At 41.7% G+C, this 17,682-nt stretch overlaps 1 protein-coding gene across 3 annotated transcripts in view; it reads right to left on the bottom strand.

The window, feature by feature from the left end:
• Positions 1-17,682, bottom strand: part of spryd3 (SPRY domain containing 3) — a 343,156-nt gene that overhangs the window by 272,655 nt on the left and 52,819 nt on the right. The window lies entirely within an intron of this gene.

Genomic DNA, 17,682 nt, shown 5'->3' with positions numbered 1-17,682 from the left:
ACTGTCCCAATCAAACATTCCGAGGGCAGGTAAAGAATGTTCTTAGGAACAGAATGAAGGTCCCATTACCCTGTTCCCTTTATAATTTCCAGGACAGGCAAGGCAAAGGGCTCGATACAAAACAGAACACCTCTACATTATACCCATGAAACACTTCCAGGACAGGTACCGCATGGGGTTGGGCAGAGAGTAAAACCTCTGCAGCATTATCCCTTCACACATTATCTGTGTTCAGACAAAACAAGAGACTAGGGACACAAATGATTATTCAAAAGTAGATGGAAGTTGTTCACGTTTGCAAATGGTACAAACTTGGAAGGGCAGTGCAATTGGTAAAGTCAGTCAGAAAGCACAGAATTAGCTCAAAATGCGTAATTTGGCAGAACAATGGGTGATGAAATTGAATATTTTCAGATGTAAGGTATGGTATTGTAGGATGGAAAAACTGGCAGCACAGAAACACCACGAATGGCGTGCAAATTGATAGTCTGGAAGAGACCTAGCAGTCTCAGTTGAGCTCAACATACATCCAACAGGGAGTCAAAATAATTTAGTCAATAACTCAAAGTTTCTTAATAGCTACTTCTTGAATTTTGGGTCGATTTTATGTTCACATTGCCTCCTTTATCATTGTCGGTCACATTTTAAGTGATAAAGTAATATCACCTTTTTTTTTTAAAGGGGTTTCTCCTTTAGGCAGTAAAGTTAGCACTAATACTAGTTTTTATATGTTATTAAATTTTTAAACTTAGAATCTATTTTCTGTCCATCATAATGCAATTTCCAATCATTTGTACCTTTCCATGCTTTCACCAAAATAAACAGCAAAATGCACACCTTATGTAAAAATCATCCAACCTTCAGTCAGATTTCCAGGAATTATTATTTGCAACTTGGAAACATTCAATTTGTAAAGAGCTTCCAGAGAACTTCTGTGAAAAACGAAGGGAGGGTGCCTACTGTCATTTTGAGATATAATTTGCAGATTATTAATCAGTTTGTATTCTGTGTCTCTGCAATCAGAAAAGTTAAGGCTTCAAGCTACTCTGATTGCCTCATCTTTACAAAAGGTTCTCCAGTATGAATATAAAATATAGAAGAAGTAGACCATTCAGTCCGAGTCCACTCCACCATTCAATGACATCATGTATGATCTGTTAATCCCTCAACTCCAGTTTCCTGTCTTTTCCCTATCACTTTGAAATGGTTAAAAGGAGGACAGGACTGGCAACTCAGCATTCTCGAGTACAGAAGTTTCAGGTACAATAGAGTGGTGGTTTGAAAACAGATGGGACCATTGTATCATCAGTACATAATACCATCATTGCAGTACTGAAGGAGTACATTCTAGAAGGCTCTTCAAGTGAGACCATCTGGGTAGAGCTTGCAAATTAAAACAGGCAATTACCTTCCTGGAATTATACTTCAGGCCTCCCAACAGTCATGGGAGATAAAGGAGCAGCTGTGTGCACAAATCACACAAAGGTGCGAAAGAAACAGGGTATCAACTTTGTTAACAATAACTGGGATCGCCTTGTTTGAAAAGATTAGGCAATGTGGAAACTTTAAAGTGCACCCAGAAGAGCTTTTTGTGTCAGTATATAGATAGTCCAACTCAAGATGAGGCAGTGCTGTACCTAATCCGAGGGAATGAAGCCAGTCAAGTGGTTGAAGTTTCAGTGGATGAGAATTTTGGGGTAGGAACCATATCTGCAAGTTTAATAGTTATTATGGAAAGGAGTAAGTATAATACCAAAGCAAAATGTCTAAACTAGGGGGAGGCCAATTTCAGTATCATTAAACAGGGCCTGGCAAACATAGACTGTGAGCAGCTACTTGCAGGTAAGTTAACATTTGGAAAGTGGGAGTCTTGTAAAAGTAGCCTAAAGAGAACCTAGGGCCAGTGTGTTGCTCTAAGAGCGAAGGGCAAGGACAACAAGTTCAGGGAACCCTGGATGTCAAGAGATATGGTTTCATGAAGAAGAAAAAGGAAGTACCTGTACACAGGCAAAAGTGAGGACTGCAGATGCTGGAAACCAGAGTTTAGATCAGAGTGATGCTGGAAAAGCACAGCAGGTCAGGCAGCATCTGAGGGCGGCACGGTGGTTAGCACTGCTGCCTCACAGCGCCAGGGACCTGGGTTCAATTCCCGCCTCAGGCGACTGACTGTGTGGAGTTTGCACGTTCTCCCCGTGTCTGCGTGGGTTTCCTCCGGGTGCTCTGGTTTCCTCCCACAGTCCAAAGATGTGCGGGTCAGGTGAATTCAGGAATTCAGGAATTGGCCATGCTAAATTCAGGTGAATTGGCCATGCTAAATTGCCCGTAGTGTTAGGTAAGGGGTACATGTAGGTTGCGCTTCGGCGGGTCGGTGTGGGCTTGTTGGGCCGAAGGGCCTATTTCCACACTGTAAGTAATCTAATCTAAAAAAAATCAATGTTTCAGGCAAAAGCCCTTCATCAGGAATAGGCTTTTCCTGATGAAGGGTTTTTGCCCGAAACGTCAATTTTCCTGCTCTTCGCAAGTACCTGTATATGCCTGGTACAGCGCATTAAAAACAGAGAAGGCCCTAGGAAAGTACAGAAAGTGTAGGAGGTTGCTTGAAAAGGAAATTAAGAGGCCAAAAGGAGCCACAAAACATCTTTGGCAGATGAGATCAAGGAAAACCCCAAAGCTTTTTATCAGTTATATTAAGAGTAACAGGATAACCAGGGAAAGACCAAAAGGGCAATCAGTGCATGGAGCAAGTGGGCATGGGTAAGGTCTTAAATTCATAAATCTCTGCATTCATAAAGAAGAAATACATTGTAACTGGGGATTTCAGTTGGGATGGTGAGGTTCTAGAAAATTTTAAGATTAATAAGGAGGAGGTATTAGATGTTTTAGCTGCATAAAAACATATGAGAGCTCTGGGGCTGATAAGATGTATCCCAAGCTTCTATGGAAAGGAAGGAAAGAGATTGTTGGGGCCCTGGTGGGTATAATGTAATACTTTGCTGGCTGCAGGTGAAGTGCCAGATGACTGGAGGATAGCGAATGTGGTTCCTTTGTTCATCAAAGGCAGCAGGGATAGGCCGGTAATTACAAGCTGGTTAGTTTTACAAAGTAACAGATCCGCTCAACGAGCTGGTGGGTTTTGCTGCAGATGTTTCGTCATCTCGCTAGGTGACGTTGTCAGTGCATCTTTGATGAAGTGTTGGTGGTCTGTCCCACCTGGTATTTATGTGATTTTTACTACTTCCGGTTCTGCATCCGAGTGGTTTATTGATGGAGTTCTGATTGGAGAGCCAGACTTCAAGGAATTTGCTCACATGTCTGTTTTGTCTGTGCTAGGTTGGTTGCATTGCTCCAGTTGAATTTGTGTCCTTCGTTGTCTGTGTGGTTGGAAAGGAGAGGGGACTAGTGGTGTGGCGGTGGTGGTGGTGGTGGTGGTGGGGGGGTTGTTTAGAGTTAAATTTGCACACTCATATGGTCTGTTTTCTTCCTGTTTGTCCGACGTAATTTTTTTCACAGGGTATTTTGCAGGTAACGTTCATTTTGTTGGATGTGGATGTCGGGTCTTTAAACTTTGTGAGGAGTTGGTGAAAGGTGCTCATTGATTTGTGGGCCACTAAGATTCCAAGAGGTCTGAGTAGTGGGGTAGTCATTTCGGATATATCCTTGATGTACGTTATGGTCGCTATCGTGTCTGGTCAGGTTTGTTGCGTAAATATCAGGGGATAGTGCTCTTAGGGTAACCGTTTTGTTTAAATCCCTTGAATAGCTGCTCCTGTTCTGCCTTCTGAAGTTCTGTGTGCTGCAGTGTGTCCTTGTCCATTTGAATAGTGCTCTAATGCAACTTCGTTTGTGTGTGCTGGGATGGTTGCTGTTATAGTTCAGTATGTGGTCTGTGTGGGTGTTCTTTCTGGTCTGAAGTTCACTGCTTTGTGTGCGTTCCATGAATACATCTGCTGTTGTTTTCCTCTTCTTTAGTGAACTTCATTCTGGTGAAGATGCTATTGATATGGTGGTGAGTTTCTTTCAGTTATGTACATTTAATGATGACAAATCATCAACATACACAGTTTGGTTTGGATGGTGGTGAGGGCTGTCCACTCCAAACGTTGCATTACATCTTCTGCAATCAGTTCAATATTAGGGACTCCATTGTGTACCATTGATGTGTCTGTATACTTGTCCATTGAATGAAAAGTGAGTAGTGAGGCATAGGTCTAGTAGTTTTAGCATGCTGTCCTTGTTGACGATGCTAGTGTTGTTGGGTGTCCTAGTAACCACTTCATTCAATAGTGTGGCAATGGTACTCTTGGCCAGGGGAATATCTATAGATATAAAGAGTGCTGTTACATTAAATGAAAGCCTATTCTTTCATTCGCGTCTACTCTGGTTTGTCTGATGATGTTAAGGAACTCTTGGGAGGAGTGAATGGAGTGGGTGGAGTATTCATTACATGCTGTTTGCAACTTCTTGGCTACCATGTAGGTAGGCATCCCTGGGAGTGATATAGCAGGTCTGAGGGGTGCTCCTGCTCTGTGAATCTTGGGTAGCCCGTAGAATTGGGGTGTGCTGGATCCATCGGGTTTCATCTTTTACCAATCAGTTTTGCTGATGCCTCCTGCACTCTGTCGTACTCAGACCCTGAGAAATCTTAATGGCCCACAAGTCGAACACCTCTCATCAGCTCCTCACAAAAGTTTAAACACCTGACATCCATATCCAACAAAATGAACGTTATCTATAAGATATCCTGTAAGGACTATGAAAAACACTCCATAGGACAAACAGGAAGAAAACTGACCATACGAGTACACGAACATCAGCTTGCCACTACCAGACATGACCAGTACACTCTCATTTCCAGTCACAGACAACAAAAGACACAACTTGAACTGGGACAGTGTAACCACCCTAGGACAGGCAAAATAGAGACACATGAGAGAGTTCCTTGAAGCCTGGCTCTCCAACCAGAACTTAATCAATCAACACATTGAACAAATCACAAATACAAACCACTTGGACACAGAACCGGAAGTGCTTAAAAAAAAGAGACACATAAATACCAGGTGGGACAGACCACTAACACTTTATCGAAGTCACAATGTCATCTAGCAAGGGAATGAAACATCTACAGAAAAACACATCATCTAGGCAAATAAATCTACAACCTCATCCACAACCCGAGCTATAAATCTTTTCAAAAACGGAGTTAAAAATCACGCAACACCAGGTGATAGACTATCACCTGATGAAGGAGCATCGCTCTGAAAGCTAGTGTGCTTCCAATTAAACCTGTTGGACTATAACCTGGGGTTGTGTGATTTTTAACTTTGTACACCCCAGTCCAACACCGGCATCTCCAAATCATTTCAAAAACTGGTTAGTCTTGTCAGTGGTAGGGAAGTTATTGGAAAAATTCTGAAGGACAGGACTAGTCAACACTTGGAGAGGCAGGGATTAATCAGGGATAGCCAGCACAAATTTGTTAGAGCAAGATCCTGTCTGACTAATGTAACTGAAAGCTTCTGAAAAGGTGACTAAACATACTGATGAGGGTAGTGCAGTTGATGTGATTGACATGGACTTTGACAAGGTCCCAATATGGAAGGCTGGTCCAAAAGATAAGAGCCCAAGGGATCCATGGCAAGTTAGCAACTGGATCCACAACTGACTTGCACATAAGAGGCAAAGAGTGCTGGTGAAAGGTTGTTTTTGTAACTGGAAGCCTGTGACCAGCGACGTACCACCTAGATTGCTGTTTCGACCCTTGCTGTTTGTTAGGTACAGTAGTGACTTGGATGTGAATGTAGAAGGTTTAAATAGTAAGTTTGCAGATGACACAAAAATTGGGGTATTGTTGATAGCGAGACAGATGGTCTCAGGTTAAAATCTGATATTGATCAGCTGGTAAATTGGGCAGATGGAATCTTATCTGAATAAGTGTGAGGTGATGTATTTTGCAAAGTCCAATAAGAGAAGAAAATACACAATGAATAGCAGGTCAGAGAGCACTGAAGAACAAAGGGACCTTGGTGTACATGTCCATTGACCATTGAAGACATGGACAGAGCAGACTGTGAGAATCTCTTCCCCATGGCAGACATGTCTAAGACCAGAGGGCATAAGTTTAAAGTGAGGAGTAATTGTTTAGAGGAGATCTGAGAAAAACATTTTTCTCCCAGAGGGTGGTGGTCGGAAGATGGAACATGCTGCCTGAGAAGGTGGTGGAGGCAGGTATTCTCACAACATTTAAGAAGCATTTGGATGAGTACTTAAGATAGTGGGGCATCATAGATTATGGAGCCGTAGCAGCCTAGGACTGATGTAGTTTGGGGTTTGTTAGTTGGCACAGACATGGTGGGCCAAAGGGCCTATTTCTATGATGGACAATGCTATGACTCCATTACTTTGTCATTCATAGACGAGGACTTCGAAATCCGTCTATTCTGTGGGTTTCTGCAGTCTTTCTCAATTTAAAGAACATTTATTCTTCCTGTCAAAGGGCATAACTCTCACATTTCCCCACATTAGCAGATGGAATATAAAGTCTTGCCTACTCGTTTAACCTGTCTATATCCCTCTACACGCTCTTTGTGATACTCTCATTAATTGCCTTTCGACCTATTTTTCTGCCTTCTGTAAACTTTGCTACAGTACATTCACCTTCCTCAAAGTCATCAATATAGCATGAAGCTAGGCTGACTCTGCTTAACCATACGATGCACTTCTAAATGTTCTGCTATTGCATATTGTACTCTAATATTTTGTTAAGCTAACTGACCAATAATTTTCAATCTCCTCCCCTTTTTAAATAAAGGTGTTCTATCTCCTCTCAACATGTTCAACATTATTAGGGGCTATAAACACCAATAATCTAATCAATAATAGGTAAAGTTACACCAAATCACAGAATTGTTAGGGCAAGAGACAGCCATTCAGCTCATTCTGGCTGCACCAGCTCTTCAACTAATCATCTTGACGTAATGCCATTCTTCTGCCTTTTCACAAAGACTCTGCTCACTACTTATATTTAATGAATCTTCTAATGCCTCGATTGAACCTGCTTCCACCACACTTCCAGGCGCTGCATCCCAGAGCAGAGACACACACTGTGTGAAAGGGGGATTTTTCGCACATCACATTTACTTATTTCCCAAATCACTTTAAATCTCTGCCCTCTTAATGGTAAGGTCCTGGAGAATATTGCTGAACAAAGAGACCTTGGAGTGCAGGTTCATAGCTCCTTGAAAGTAGAGTGGCAGGTAAATAGGATAGTGAAGGAGGTGTGTGGTACGCTTTCCTTTATTGGTCAGAGTATTGAGTTACAGGAGTTGGGAGGTTATGTTGCAGCTGTACAAAACATTGGTTAGGCCACTTTTGGAATATGGCATGCAATTCTGGTCTCCTTCCTATCGTAATGATGCTGTGAAACTTGAAAGGGTTCAGAAAAGATTTACAAGGTTGTTGCAGGGTTGGAGGGATTGAGCTATAGGTAGAGGCTGAACAGGCTGGGGCTGTTTTCCCTGGAGCGTCAGAAGCTGAGGGATGACCTTATTGAAGTTTATAAAATTATAAATAGGATAAATAGACAAGGTATTTTCCCCAGGGTAGGGGAGTCCAGAATAAGAGGGCATAGACTTAGGATAAGAGGGGAAAAAAGGGTGGTGCATGTATGGAATGAGCTGCCAGAGGAAGTGTGGAGGCTGGTACAATTACAGCATTTAAAAGGCATCTGGATGGGTATATGAATAGAAAGGGTTTAGAGGGATGTGGTCCAAGTGCTGGCAAATGGGACTAGATTAGGTTAGGATATCTGGTCAGCATGGACGAGTTGGACCGATGGGTCTGCTTCCATGTTATACATATCTATGACTTAGCAAGTTCCAACAGGAACTCTATCAACAAACACATTGAGTTAGCCCCTGAGAAAAGGAATAGGAAGTGACTTCACCACAGGAAATAACATCACCAACCCAAAGAAACCCAAACATATAAACAGAAAGCAGGAATTTTCAGCATTGCTTCATCCAAGGCCCACTGAAGATGTTACCTAATAGGGTAACGAAACGTCTGGAAATTAACCTTGCAGCTCAGCGAGCAAATCTACATCCAAAATCTCGATGACTCTTGTACTTGATGTTTTGACACGTGGGCGCAGTTTCTATCTGTCAACTTTAAGGCCTAATCATGAATTTGTAAACTTCAACCAAATTTCCTCTGAGCCTTCTTGTCTCAAAGGAGAACACTGAACAGTACAGCACAGGAACAGACCTTTTGGCCCACCACGTCTATACGGACTATGATGCCATTCTAAATTAATCCCATCTGCCTGCACATGGTCCACATCCTTCTACTCCCTGTCTTTTCGCGTGCCTGTCTAAATGCCTCTTAAATGTTGCTATTGTATCTGTTTTAACCACCTCCCCTGGTTAAAGCACATTCTCGGCACCTGCTATCCACTTTGTAAACAAAAACCTTGCCTTACACATCTTCTTGCAACATTACCTCAGTCCCCTCAAACCTTTACCCCATAGCATTTCACATTTCCAGCCTGGGGAAAATACACCAACGATCCACGCCTCGCAGGAATTTATTTACTTCTATCAGGTCGCCCCTGAAGCTCTGATTGTTTTTGCTTGAGTGTCAAAGTTAATTCAACCTCTCCTTATAGCTAATGTACTCTAATCCTGGTAAACCTCGTGTGCACTGCCTCCACATCCTTCCTTTAGTGTGCTGACCAGGCTGCACAAAATACTCCAAATGTGACTGAACTAATGTTTTACACAGCTGCAACATTACTTGCCAAGTTTTATATTCAATGCCCCAACTGATGAAGACAAGCATGGTGGATACTTTAATTACCACCTTGTGTTGCCAATTTCAGGGAGCTATGGATTGGCATCCCAAAACCACTCTGTATATCAATGTTCCTATGAGTCCTGCCATTTACTGTATACTTTTCTCTTGCATACGACCTCCCAAAATGCATCACCTCTCACTTGTTCAGATTAAACCCCATGTGCCATTTCTCCACCAATTTTCCAACTGATCTATATCCTGCTGTAACCTTTGACAATCTTCTTCACAATTACAACTCCACCAATTTTCATGTCACCTCTTCCTCTATCCCGAAGAATAACTATTAAGTAATCTCTCTGTTCCTAATCCCTCAGTCAACTTTGTATCCATATTTCAGACGACGCTATAACTTCCCTCAAGTCAGTTGTGTGGAACTTTACCGAATGCCTTTTGGTAGTCCATTAGCATTGCTACCTCACAGCGCCAGAGACCCGAGTGACTGTCTATGTGCAGTTTGCACATTGTCCCTGTGTCTGTGAGAGTTTCCTCCAGATGATCCAATTTCATTCCGAATCAAAACTGTGCAGGTTATGTGAATTGGCCATGCTAAATTGCCCATAGTGTGCCGGTTAGATGGGTTAGCCATGGGAAATACTGGGTTACAGGGACAGGACAGAGGGGTGGGTCTGGGTGGGATTGTCTTCAGAGGATTGGTGTGGGCCTGATGGGCCAAATGGTCTGCTTCCACATTGTGGGGATTCTATGATTCTATGAATAGCACTATCCTGTCAACCCTCTCTGTTACCACATCACAGAGCTCCAATACATTAAACAGCACATTAAACATGTTCCCCGGCCCATCTGATACTCTCCCTCTGCCCTCACCTTGAAGGATGCTCCCATCTGTTTGGCTTCAGCTGGAACAGCCTGTTCGATTCAGAACTGCACATTATAAGTTACAGGTGTTGGAAAGGGTGCAGAAGAGATTTGCTGGAATGGTACCAGAGAGATGAGGGATTTCCACTGTTGTGGATAGACTGTGGAAGCTCAGCTTGATCTGCTTATCGCAAAGGGGTTTAGTAATACATGTAATGGAATTGTTCAAAATCAAGAACGATTCTGATAGACTAAACAAAGGGAAACGGTTTCTAGCCTGTTGCTTTTTTTAAAAAAAGGGCGGGGCAGGAACCATCACCATACAAATTTTAAAAAGTGATCAGCAAAAGAACGAGAGATACAATTAAGGCACAACATTACTTAATAAAAACACAGGAAGTGATGGTGATCTGGAAAGCACTTAATGAAGCATGCTGGTAGTAGATTCAACAGTAACATGCAAAATGGAATTGGATAAACTGTGGAAGTGGAAAAACTGACCGGGTTGTGGGATGAATTTAGAGGGATGAGATTAATTGGGTAGTTTTACAAAAAGCTGGCAAAAACACATTGGGCCAAATGTCTTCCTGCTGTGCTGTATCACTCCATAATTTTGCAGGTCTTGCAAAGTTTGTTACAATCAGCTACAAACTGAATTGCTGCCTGAGAGGGACTAATCTTTTACTGGTAGCTAGAGATGTTTAAAATTTTCATACCCAGTTCCAATTTATCACAAACTTAGCATATAATTATTTGTTGTGCTAAACCCTTGAAAATATATTCGGCAGCATGTTCATTTATAAATAGGCAGCAAATAGTTACAGTTAATGGGTATTGTTTGGTTGGAAAGGTTTGGAAGTGATGTACTCCAGGGGTCAGTGTTGAAGCTACTTTTGATCACAATAGAGGTCTGTTGGAGCATGGCATGCTTTGCCACAAGCAGCAGTTAGGGCAGAGAACATTGCACTGTTCAAGAGATGATCTTTTCAAGACATTCTTGAAACAGAAAAATAAACAAGGGTATAAGGAGGGGGAGTTCAGTGTGGGATTAATCTCGGATTAACGTAGCAAAGAGTACATAGATGAGAGGTTGAATGGCTTTCTTCTCAACTGTAAAGCTTTCTGTTTCTGTATACGTTTCTTCCAGTCAGAAAGAAGCAAGATTTTAAACATAAAAGAGAGTGTTAATTGAATTAGCTGATGAATCAATTGAATATCTTGGGAATATATTCACTGCGGTCAGAAATGCAGCATTTTAATAGTAAAGCAACTAATCCAGGAACAATTACTTTCAGTATCATATAACAAGAATGAATATAAAAATCAAAACTGCAGCATTTTTCACATTATTATCAGAAAGATGCCAAAGTAATTACACTGCATAGCTTAACAAGAACAGATAACATAAGCAATCCATTCAAGTCTTAATTACAGCTCAGCCAGGAACAAACAGGGCATACAGTTTCTCTGAATAGCATTTTACATCACTGTATGTCTTGGTACAAAAACATATTGCTATTCAATTTCCAGGCAGAGTAACAGCCATTCTAAACATAATTATTTTAACTTCAAATAAGGATTTCCACATTTTTCCAAAAAGGTCAGGGATTACAAATGAGAAGCAACCTTTTCCTTAAGCATTTCTTGAAATTGCACAGGGATGTGTAACCCATTGTTTGAACTGCCAAGACACTTCACAGGGACATTTAACTTAATCACCGTAAAAGCAAATATATTCTCTAACCCCATCCACCCCTCGTATTGAGTTCACCTTCTGTAATCACTGTATTGTTTTCTAATATAAAACATTCTTTTCAGCAATAAAATGCTGAGAAAAAGCAAATGGACGAGAGAGAGAGAGAGAGAGAATCACAATAAAAGAAAAGTGAGTTGATGATGTATCCCACTTAAACAAAGTCTGCAATTATTGTAATCAAGATTTCAACTCTTCTGAAGCACAGCAATCTCCCGAGACCAGACAGAAAATAGCAACCCTTACGACAGAACAATGTGATCAGCCACAGTACCACCTCAGCCCTCAGTCTGAAAGAACAGTATGACAATCTACTCTACCACCCAGTGCCCGAGTTTGAAAGGATAGTCTGATAATTCAGTGTATCATCCAGTGCCAGAGTGTGAAAGCAGAGTAAATATTTTGAAAATAAATGAAAAGATGCAAATTTCCCTTGGTTCCATATTTTTAAAAAGTCAAATTCTAACTTTGGTCAAAGCCATTTCCAAATTGTTGCATCTTTTACTCAAATCAATGCTCACACCTGTTCTTTGGTCTTTACAGCTACTGTAACCAAGTGACAGCTCAAAACAACGTTCAAATAAAACCTGACAACTAGTCAAGGAAGGGCGTGCGATAATTTCTTCTGCCGGCTCATAAAAATAAACACAGCTTTGAAAAAGACATCATTGGTCAACCTTTACCTCACTCAGAAACCATGAACTTAATGATGGCTGTGCGTGAAACTGATGATGTGTTCGTTAAAGACATATCATTAAATCTGTCATTAATGATCCATTAACCATCTGATTGACAGGTCGGCAGGAGTCTAAAAAGTGCAGTAGCAGTCTGCGAGCTTATACTTGTTTATTTTTCCAGGACAGAATAGTCATCATTTAGGATTGCTTTTACACTATTCATTTCCACTTTCTTTTGACAAATTACATGTATTATCTATAAAAACGGTCAACTATAAGCCCATTATGAAAAACAATTCTTATGAAGGCAGTTAAAAACTCAGACCTTCAATATAGGTGTCACTATTAGTCAGAGGTTTTACAACAAAAAACGCCCTTCAGTCCATCGTGTCCAGGCCAATCATCAAACATCTATTTACCCTAGCCCCATTTTCCAGCACTTAGCCCAATACCTTGTACACTATATTGTTTCAAGTACTCATTTATATAATTCTTAAACACCTTGAGGGTTTCTGCCTCACCAACCTTTTAGGCAGTGAGTTACAAATTCCCATCACCCTCAGGTTGAAAACATTCTTCCTGAAATTCCTTCAAAACTTCCTGCGCTTGACCGGGTGGCACGGTGGCTCAGTGGTTAGCACTGCTACCTCACAGCACCAAGGTCCCAGGTTCAATTCCAGCCTTGGGCAACTGTCTGTGTGGAGTTTGCACGTTCTCCCTGTGTCTGCCCGGGTTTCCTCCGGGTGCTCCGGTTTCCTCCCACAGTCCAAGGATGTGCAAGTCAGGTGAATTGGCCATGCTAAATTGACTACATTAGTCAGAGGGTAATGGGTTTGGGTGGGTTACTCTTCGGAGGGTTGGTGTGGACTTGGTGGGCCGAAGGGCCTGTTTCCACACTGTAGGGAATCTCATCTAATCTCACCTTAAAACTGTGTCCCTTGGTTACTGACCCTTCTACTTGGGGAAATGTTTCTCCCTATCCATGCCCCTTTGTGCACCTCAATCAGGTTGTCCCTCAAAATTCTCTGCTGTATCAAAAGCCAATCCCAGCCTATCTGGTCAACATGACTGAATCACTCCAGCCCAGGCAACACCCTGATGAACCTCTTCTGCACCCTCCCTTGTGTAATCACATCCTTCCTATTGTGTGGTGACCAGAACTACACACCGTACTCCAGCTGTGGCTGAACTATCACCTTTGTATTTTCTTCTTTTAAAATCACCAGAATTCCAGTCATCTTCAAGGCTTGGAACTGTCCTGTAACCCATCTCCAATAAGTATAAACAAAAATATTTAGAACATAGAACATTACAGCACAGTACAGACCCTTCGGCCCTCAATGTCACGCCGACCTGTGAAACCAATCTGAAATCCATCTACACTATTCCATTTTCATCCATATGTTTATCCAATGACTATTTAAGTGCCCTTAAAGTTGGTGGGTCTACTACTATTACAGGCAGGGTGTTCCACGCCCCTACTACTCTCTGAATAAAGGACCTACCTCTGACACCTGTCCTATACCCATTACTCCTCAACTTAAAGCTATATCCCCTCATGCTAGCCTTCACCATCTGAAGAAAAAGGCTCTCACTGTCCACCCTATCGAACCCTCTGATTTTCTTATTTGTCTCAATTAAGTCACCTCTCAACTTTCTTCTCCCGAACAAAAACAGCCTCAAGTCCCTCAGCCTTTCCTCATAAGACCTTCCCTCCATACCAGGCAACATCTGAGTGAATCTCCTCTGAACCCTTTCCAAAGCTTCCATATCCTTCCTATAATGCTGTGACCAGAACTGTACGCAATACTTCAAGTGCGGCCGCACTAGAGGTTTGTACAGCTGCAGCATGACCTTATAGTTCCGAAACTGAGTCCCTTTACCAATAAAAGCTAACACACTGCATGCCTTCTTAACAACCCCATCAACCTGGGTGGCAATTTTCAGGGAACTATGCACACTGACACAGAGATCTCTCTGCTCATCCACACTACCAAGAATCTTACCATTAGCCCAGTACTCTGTATTCCTGTTACTACTTCCAAAGTGAATCACCTCAGACCTTTCCACATTAAACTCCATTTGCCACCTCTCAGCCCAGCTCTGCAACTTATCCACATCCCTCTGTAACCTTCAACATCCTTCATCACTATCCACAATTCTACCGACCTTAGTATCATCCGCAAATGTACTAACCCATCCTTCTATGCCCTCGGCCAGGTCATTTATAAAAATAACAAATAGCAGTGGACCCAAAACAGATTTTTGTGGTACACCACTAGCAACTGTACTCCAGGATGAATATTTCCCATGAACCACCACCCTGTCTTCTTTCAGTTAGCCAATTACTGATCCAAGCTGCTAAATCACGCTCAATCTCATACCTCCGTATTTTGTGCAATAGCCTACTGAAATCTATATACACCACATCAACCGATTTACCCTCATCCATCTGTTTGGTCACCTTCTCAAAGAACCATGGTTACCATGAAGGATGCCCCTTCTCAACTTCTCTCTTTGCCTGAGGCATAGAGTCAGGTTAAATCACCACCAGTCTCTCTTGTGAGAGTGGGACAATGGTGACTTCACATTTTTTACATGGCATAGTAAACAGACTCAAAATCTAAATTGGTGAAGTTAAAACCCTTCAAAGATGTCAAAAAGTGGGACTAACTGCAAGGATGAAAAGAACTGGTGGCATAAATCTTCAATTTTATAAAACTATTTGTACGCACCATGTAAACAGTTTGTACACATTACACAGAATATATCACATAGAAATCGGCCATACTGGTGTCTACATTCTACACAAGATTCCCTCTAACCTTATTCCCACCATCAAATCCTTTCTCCCTACTGTGCTTATCTAGCTTCTTCTCAAATGCATCTGTGTCATTTACCTCCTGTATGCCCTGCATTGGCGAGTTCCGCATTCTTATCATTCTCTGGGTCAAGAAAGTTCTCCTAAATCCCAGGTGAGAGTTATTTATCATTATCTTTAAGATCAATGTCAAAGATTCACAAAGGTAATGTGAGGGGCTAGTATTTTAGAGTCACAGAGTTATACTGCATGCAAACACACCCTTTGGTCCAACTTGTCCATGCGATCAAATGACCTAAATTTCTGGGAACCCTCCAACCACAAGGTATGAATTCAGATTTCTCCAGCTTCCTCATTTCCCCTCCCCCCACCTTGTCTCAGTCGGTTCCCTCAACTCAGCACCGCCCTCCTAACCTGCAATCCTCTTCCTGACCTCTCCGCCCCCACCCCACTCCGGCCTATCACCCTCACCTTGACCTCCTTCCACCTATCCCACCTCCATCGCCCCTCCCCCTAGTCCCTCCTCCCTACCTTTTATCTCAGCCGGCTTGGCTCTCTCTCTCTTATTCCTGATGAAGGGCTTATGCTCGAAACGTCGAATTCTCTATTCCTGAGATGCTGCCTAACCTGCTGTGCTTTGACCAGCAACACATTTGCAGCTAAATTAATCTAGACCTTTCTACCAACATTTGACTCATATCCCTCTAAACCCTTCCTATTCATACACCCATCCATGTACCTTTTAAATTTTGCAACTGTAGCAGCCTCCTTCACATGGGCGGCACAGTGACTCAGTGGTTACTCACAGCATCAGGGACCCGTGTTTGATTCCAGTCTCGGACAACTGTCTGTGTGGAGTTTGCACATTCTCCCAGTCTCTGTGTGGGTTTCCTCCAGGTGCTCCAGTTTCCTCCCACAGTCCAAAGTGGTGTGGGTTATGAGAATTGACCATGCTAAATTGCCCATAGTGTCCAGGGATGTGTAGGTTAGGTACATTAGTCAGAGGTAAATGTAAGGTAATACGGTAGGAGCGTGGGTCTGGGTGGGATACCCTTCAGAGGATTGGTGTGGACTTATTGGGCCAAATGGCCTGTTTCCACACTGTACTGATTCTGTGATTTATTTCCTCACTGTGAAAAAGTAGCCCTTTAAGACCCTTTTATAACACAGAATCATAGAAACCCTATGGTCCGGTGAAAATAACTCACCTAAAGTTATACACATCTTATGCTTTGAAGGTTCCACCCAAATATTTCCTTTCAAATCTCTGGTGCTATCGTATGGGCCTATTGTGTATATTATGTGTATTATTTAAGTGTCCAGAGTTAATTCCGTGTCTTTGATTGCAGTCTCATTCTAGCACCTCATGTGGCCAATATGTTGTACTTCAACACATTTGCACTTTTTCCAGATTTTGTCAGTTAATATCACATTATAAATAATTAATAGAACGTCACAAGCATGAGCAATTCTGTTTACCCCCATCTTCTGTACAATGCAGAGCCTTTGAAATACAAGGTAAAGTATTTCGATTTCACAGCTTAATAGACAAGCAAGCTGTGAACGTTAAATTCTGACATGACTTATTCAGCAAGAAAAACAAGACTTTGAAATGTGGAGAATATGCAGGTGGTCATCTCAGTGTACTTTGATACTGCGACAATACGATGGCTTTCGAGGAATATTTTGTCCTCTTTTTAAAATCAAGAGGTCGAGACAGAGATAGTGAGCAGTCTGTTCCAAATCAATAAAATAAGCAGCTATGAGGCCTTGGGAATTTTCTTTAAAAGTTGGAACAATAGAAGCAGCATAAATGGGTGGAGTCAGGCTCCCACAGAACCAGGGTTTTAGTTTAGCTCTCTGCAGTTTTGAAGCTGCCATACATCTCACCCTATGGCAAAATGTTTGAATGATCGCTTCCAGAATTTTCTCTTGATGTGCTTTCATCCTGAATTGGAGAAGCATTGCATATGACACAATCTATTTTACTGAATTTGTCTTTGCCAAGGGTGTGTTTATAGGATGCTACAATGTTGGAAAAGTTGCTGTTTAGTAGTTAAATAATCTATTATTCTGTTAAGCTCTCCAATAGTTAAAGTTAGACCATTTTTCTTTCTTTTGACTGTAGATTAACAATAAAGTGTGTTTTGCTTAAGGCTGAGTAGTGTAACCAATCAAATTACATCTGGAACACAGCACTTTACACTTGCCTTTCAATAAGAAAAAGTTAGGGTCAATGCTAACACCTTGATTTATTTGAAGTGGGTTTGGTCTGGTCCATGACAATATCATCCACTACCTCCACAAAGACAACCAAATTCAAGACAAACAGGCCAATGCAGTAGACTATGGCAATCCATTAGTTATGTTGTTGGTCCAGTAATCTCAAGGTAAAGTGCTCAAATCTCACCCAGCAACAATTAATGCAAATAATTTTTGAGCTTCCACTAGAAAGTAATCACAAAATCTAATGTTCACTCTTACCTTTGTTCCTTTCTCTATATCTAGAAGTGCTAACAGCTGCATGGGTTTTCCCCATCACTAAATCATCTGTGGCAACATTCACAATTATTTAGCATATCACCAATAAAGAACTCCAGGTCCACAATGCTTAACTGAGTCTCAGAGTTCAGCAGAGCCAGTAAAAACCGCCTTGTCAGTATCATACATATTCCAAAGAACAAACTTTAAAGGTTCAAACAATGCTGTGCAGCAAAAGCTCAAGTTTGATTTCACAACATCTGGTGCATTCACAGAAGCAACTC

Source organism: Hemiscyllium ocellatum, chromosome X (assembly GCF_020745735.1).
Source record: "Hemiscyllium ocellatum isolate sHemOce1 chromosome X, sHemOce1.pat.X.cur, whole genome shotgun sequence".
NCBI lineage: Eukaryota > Metazoa > Chordata > Chondrichthyes > Orectolobiformes > Hemiscylliidae > Hemiscyllium > Hemiscyllium ocellatum.
The sequence above is the reverse complement of the archived record's forward strand: the minus strand, read 5'-3'. Positions and strand labels throughout refer to the sequence as shown.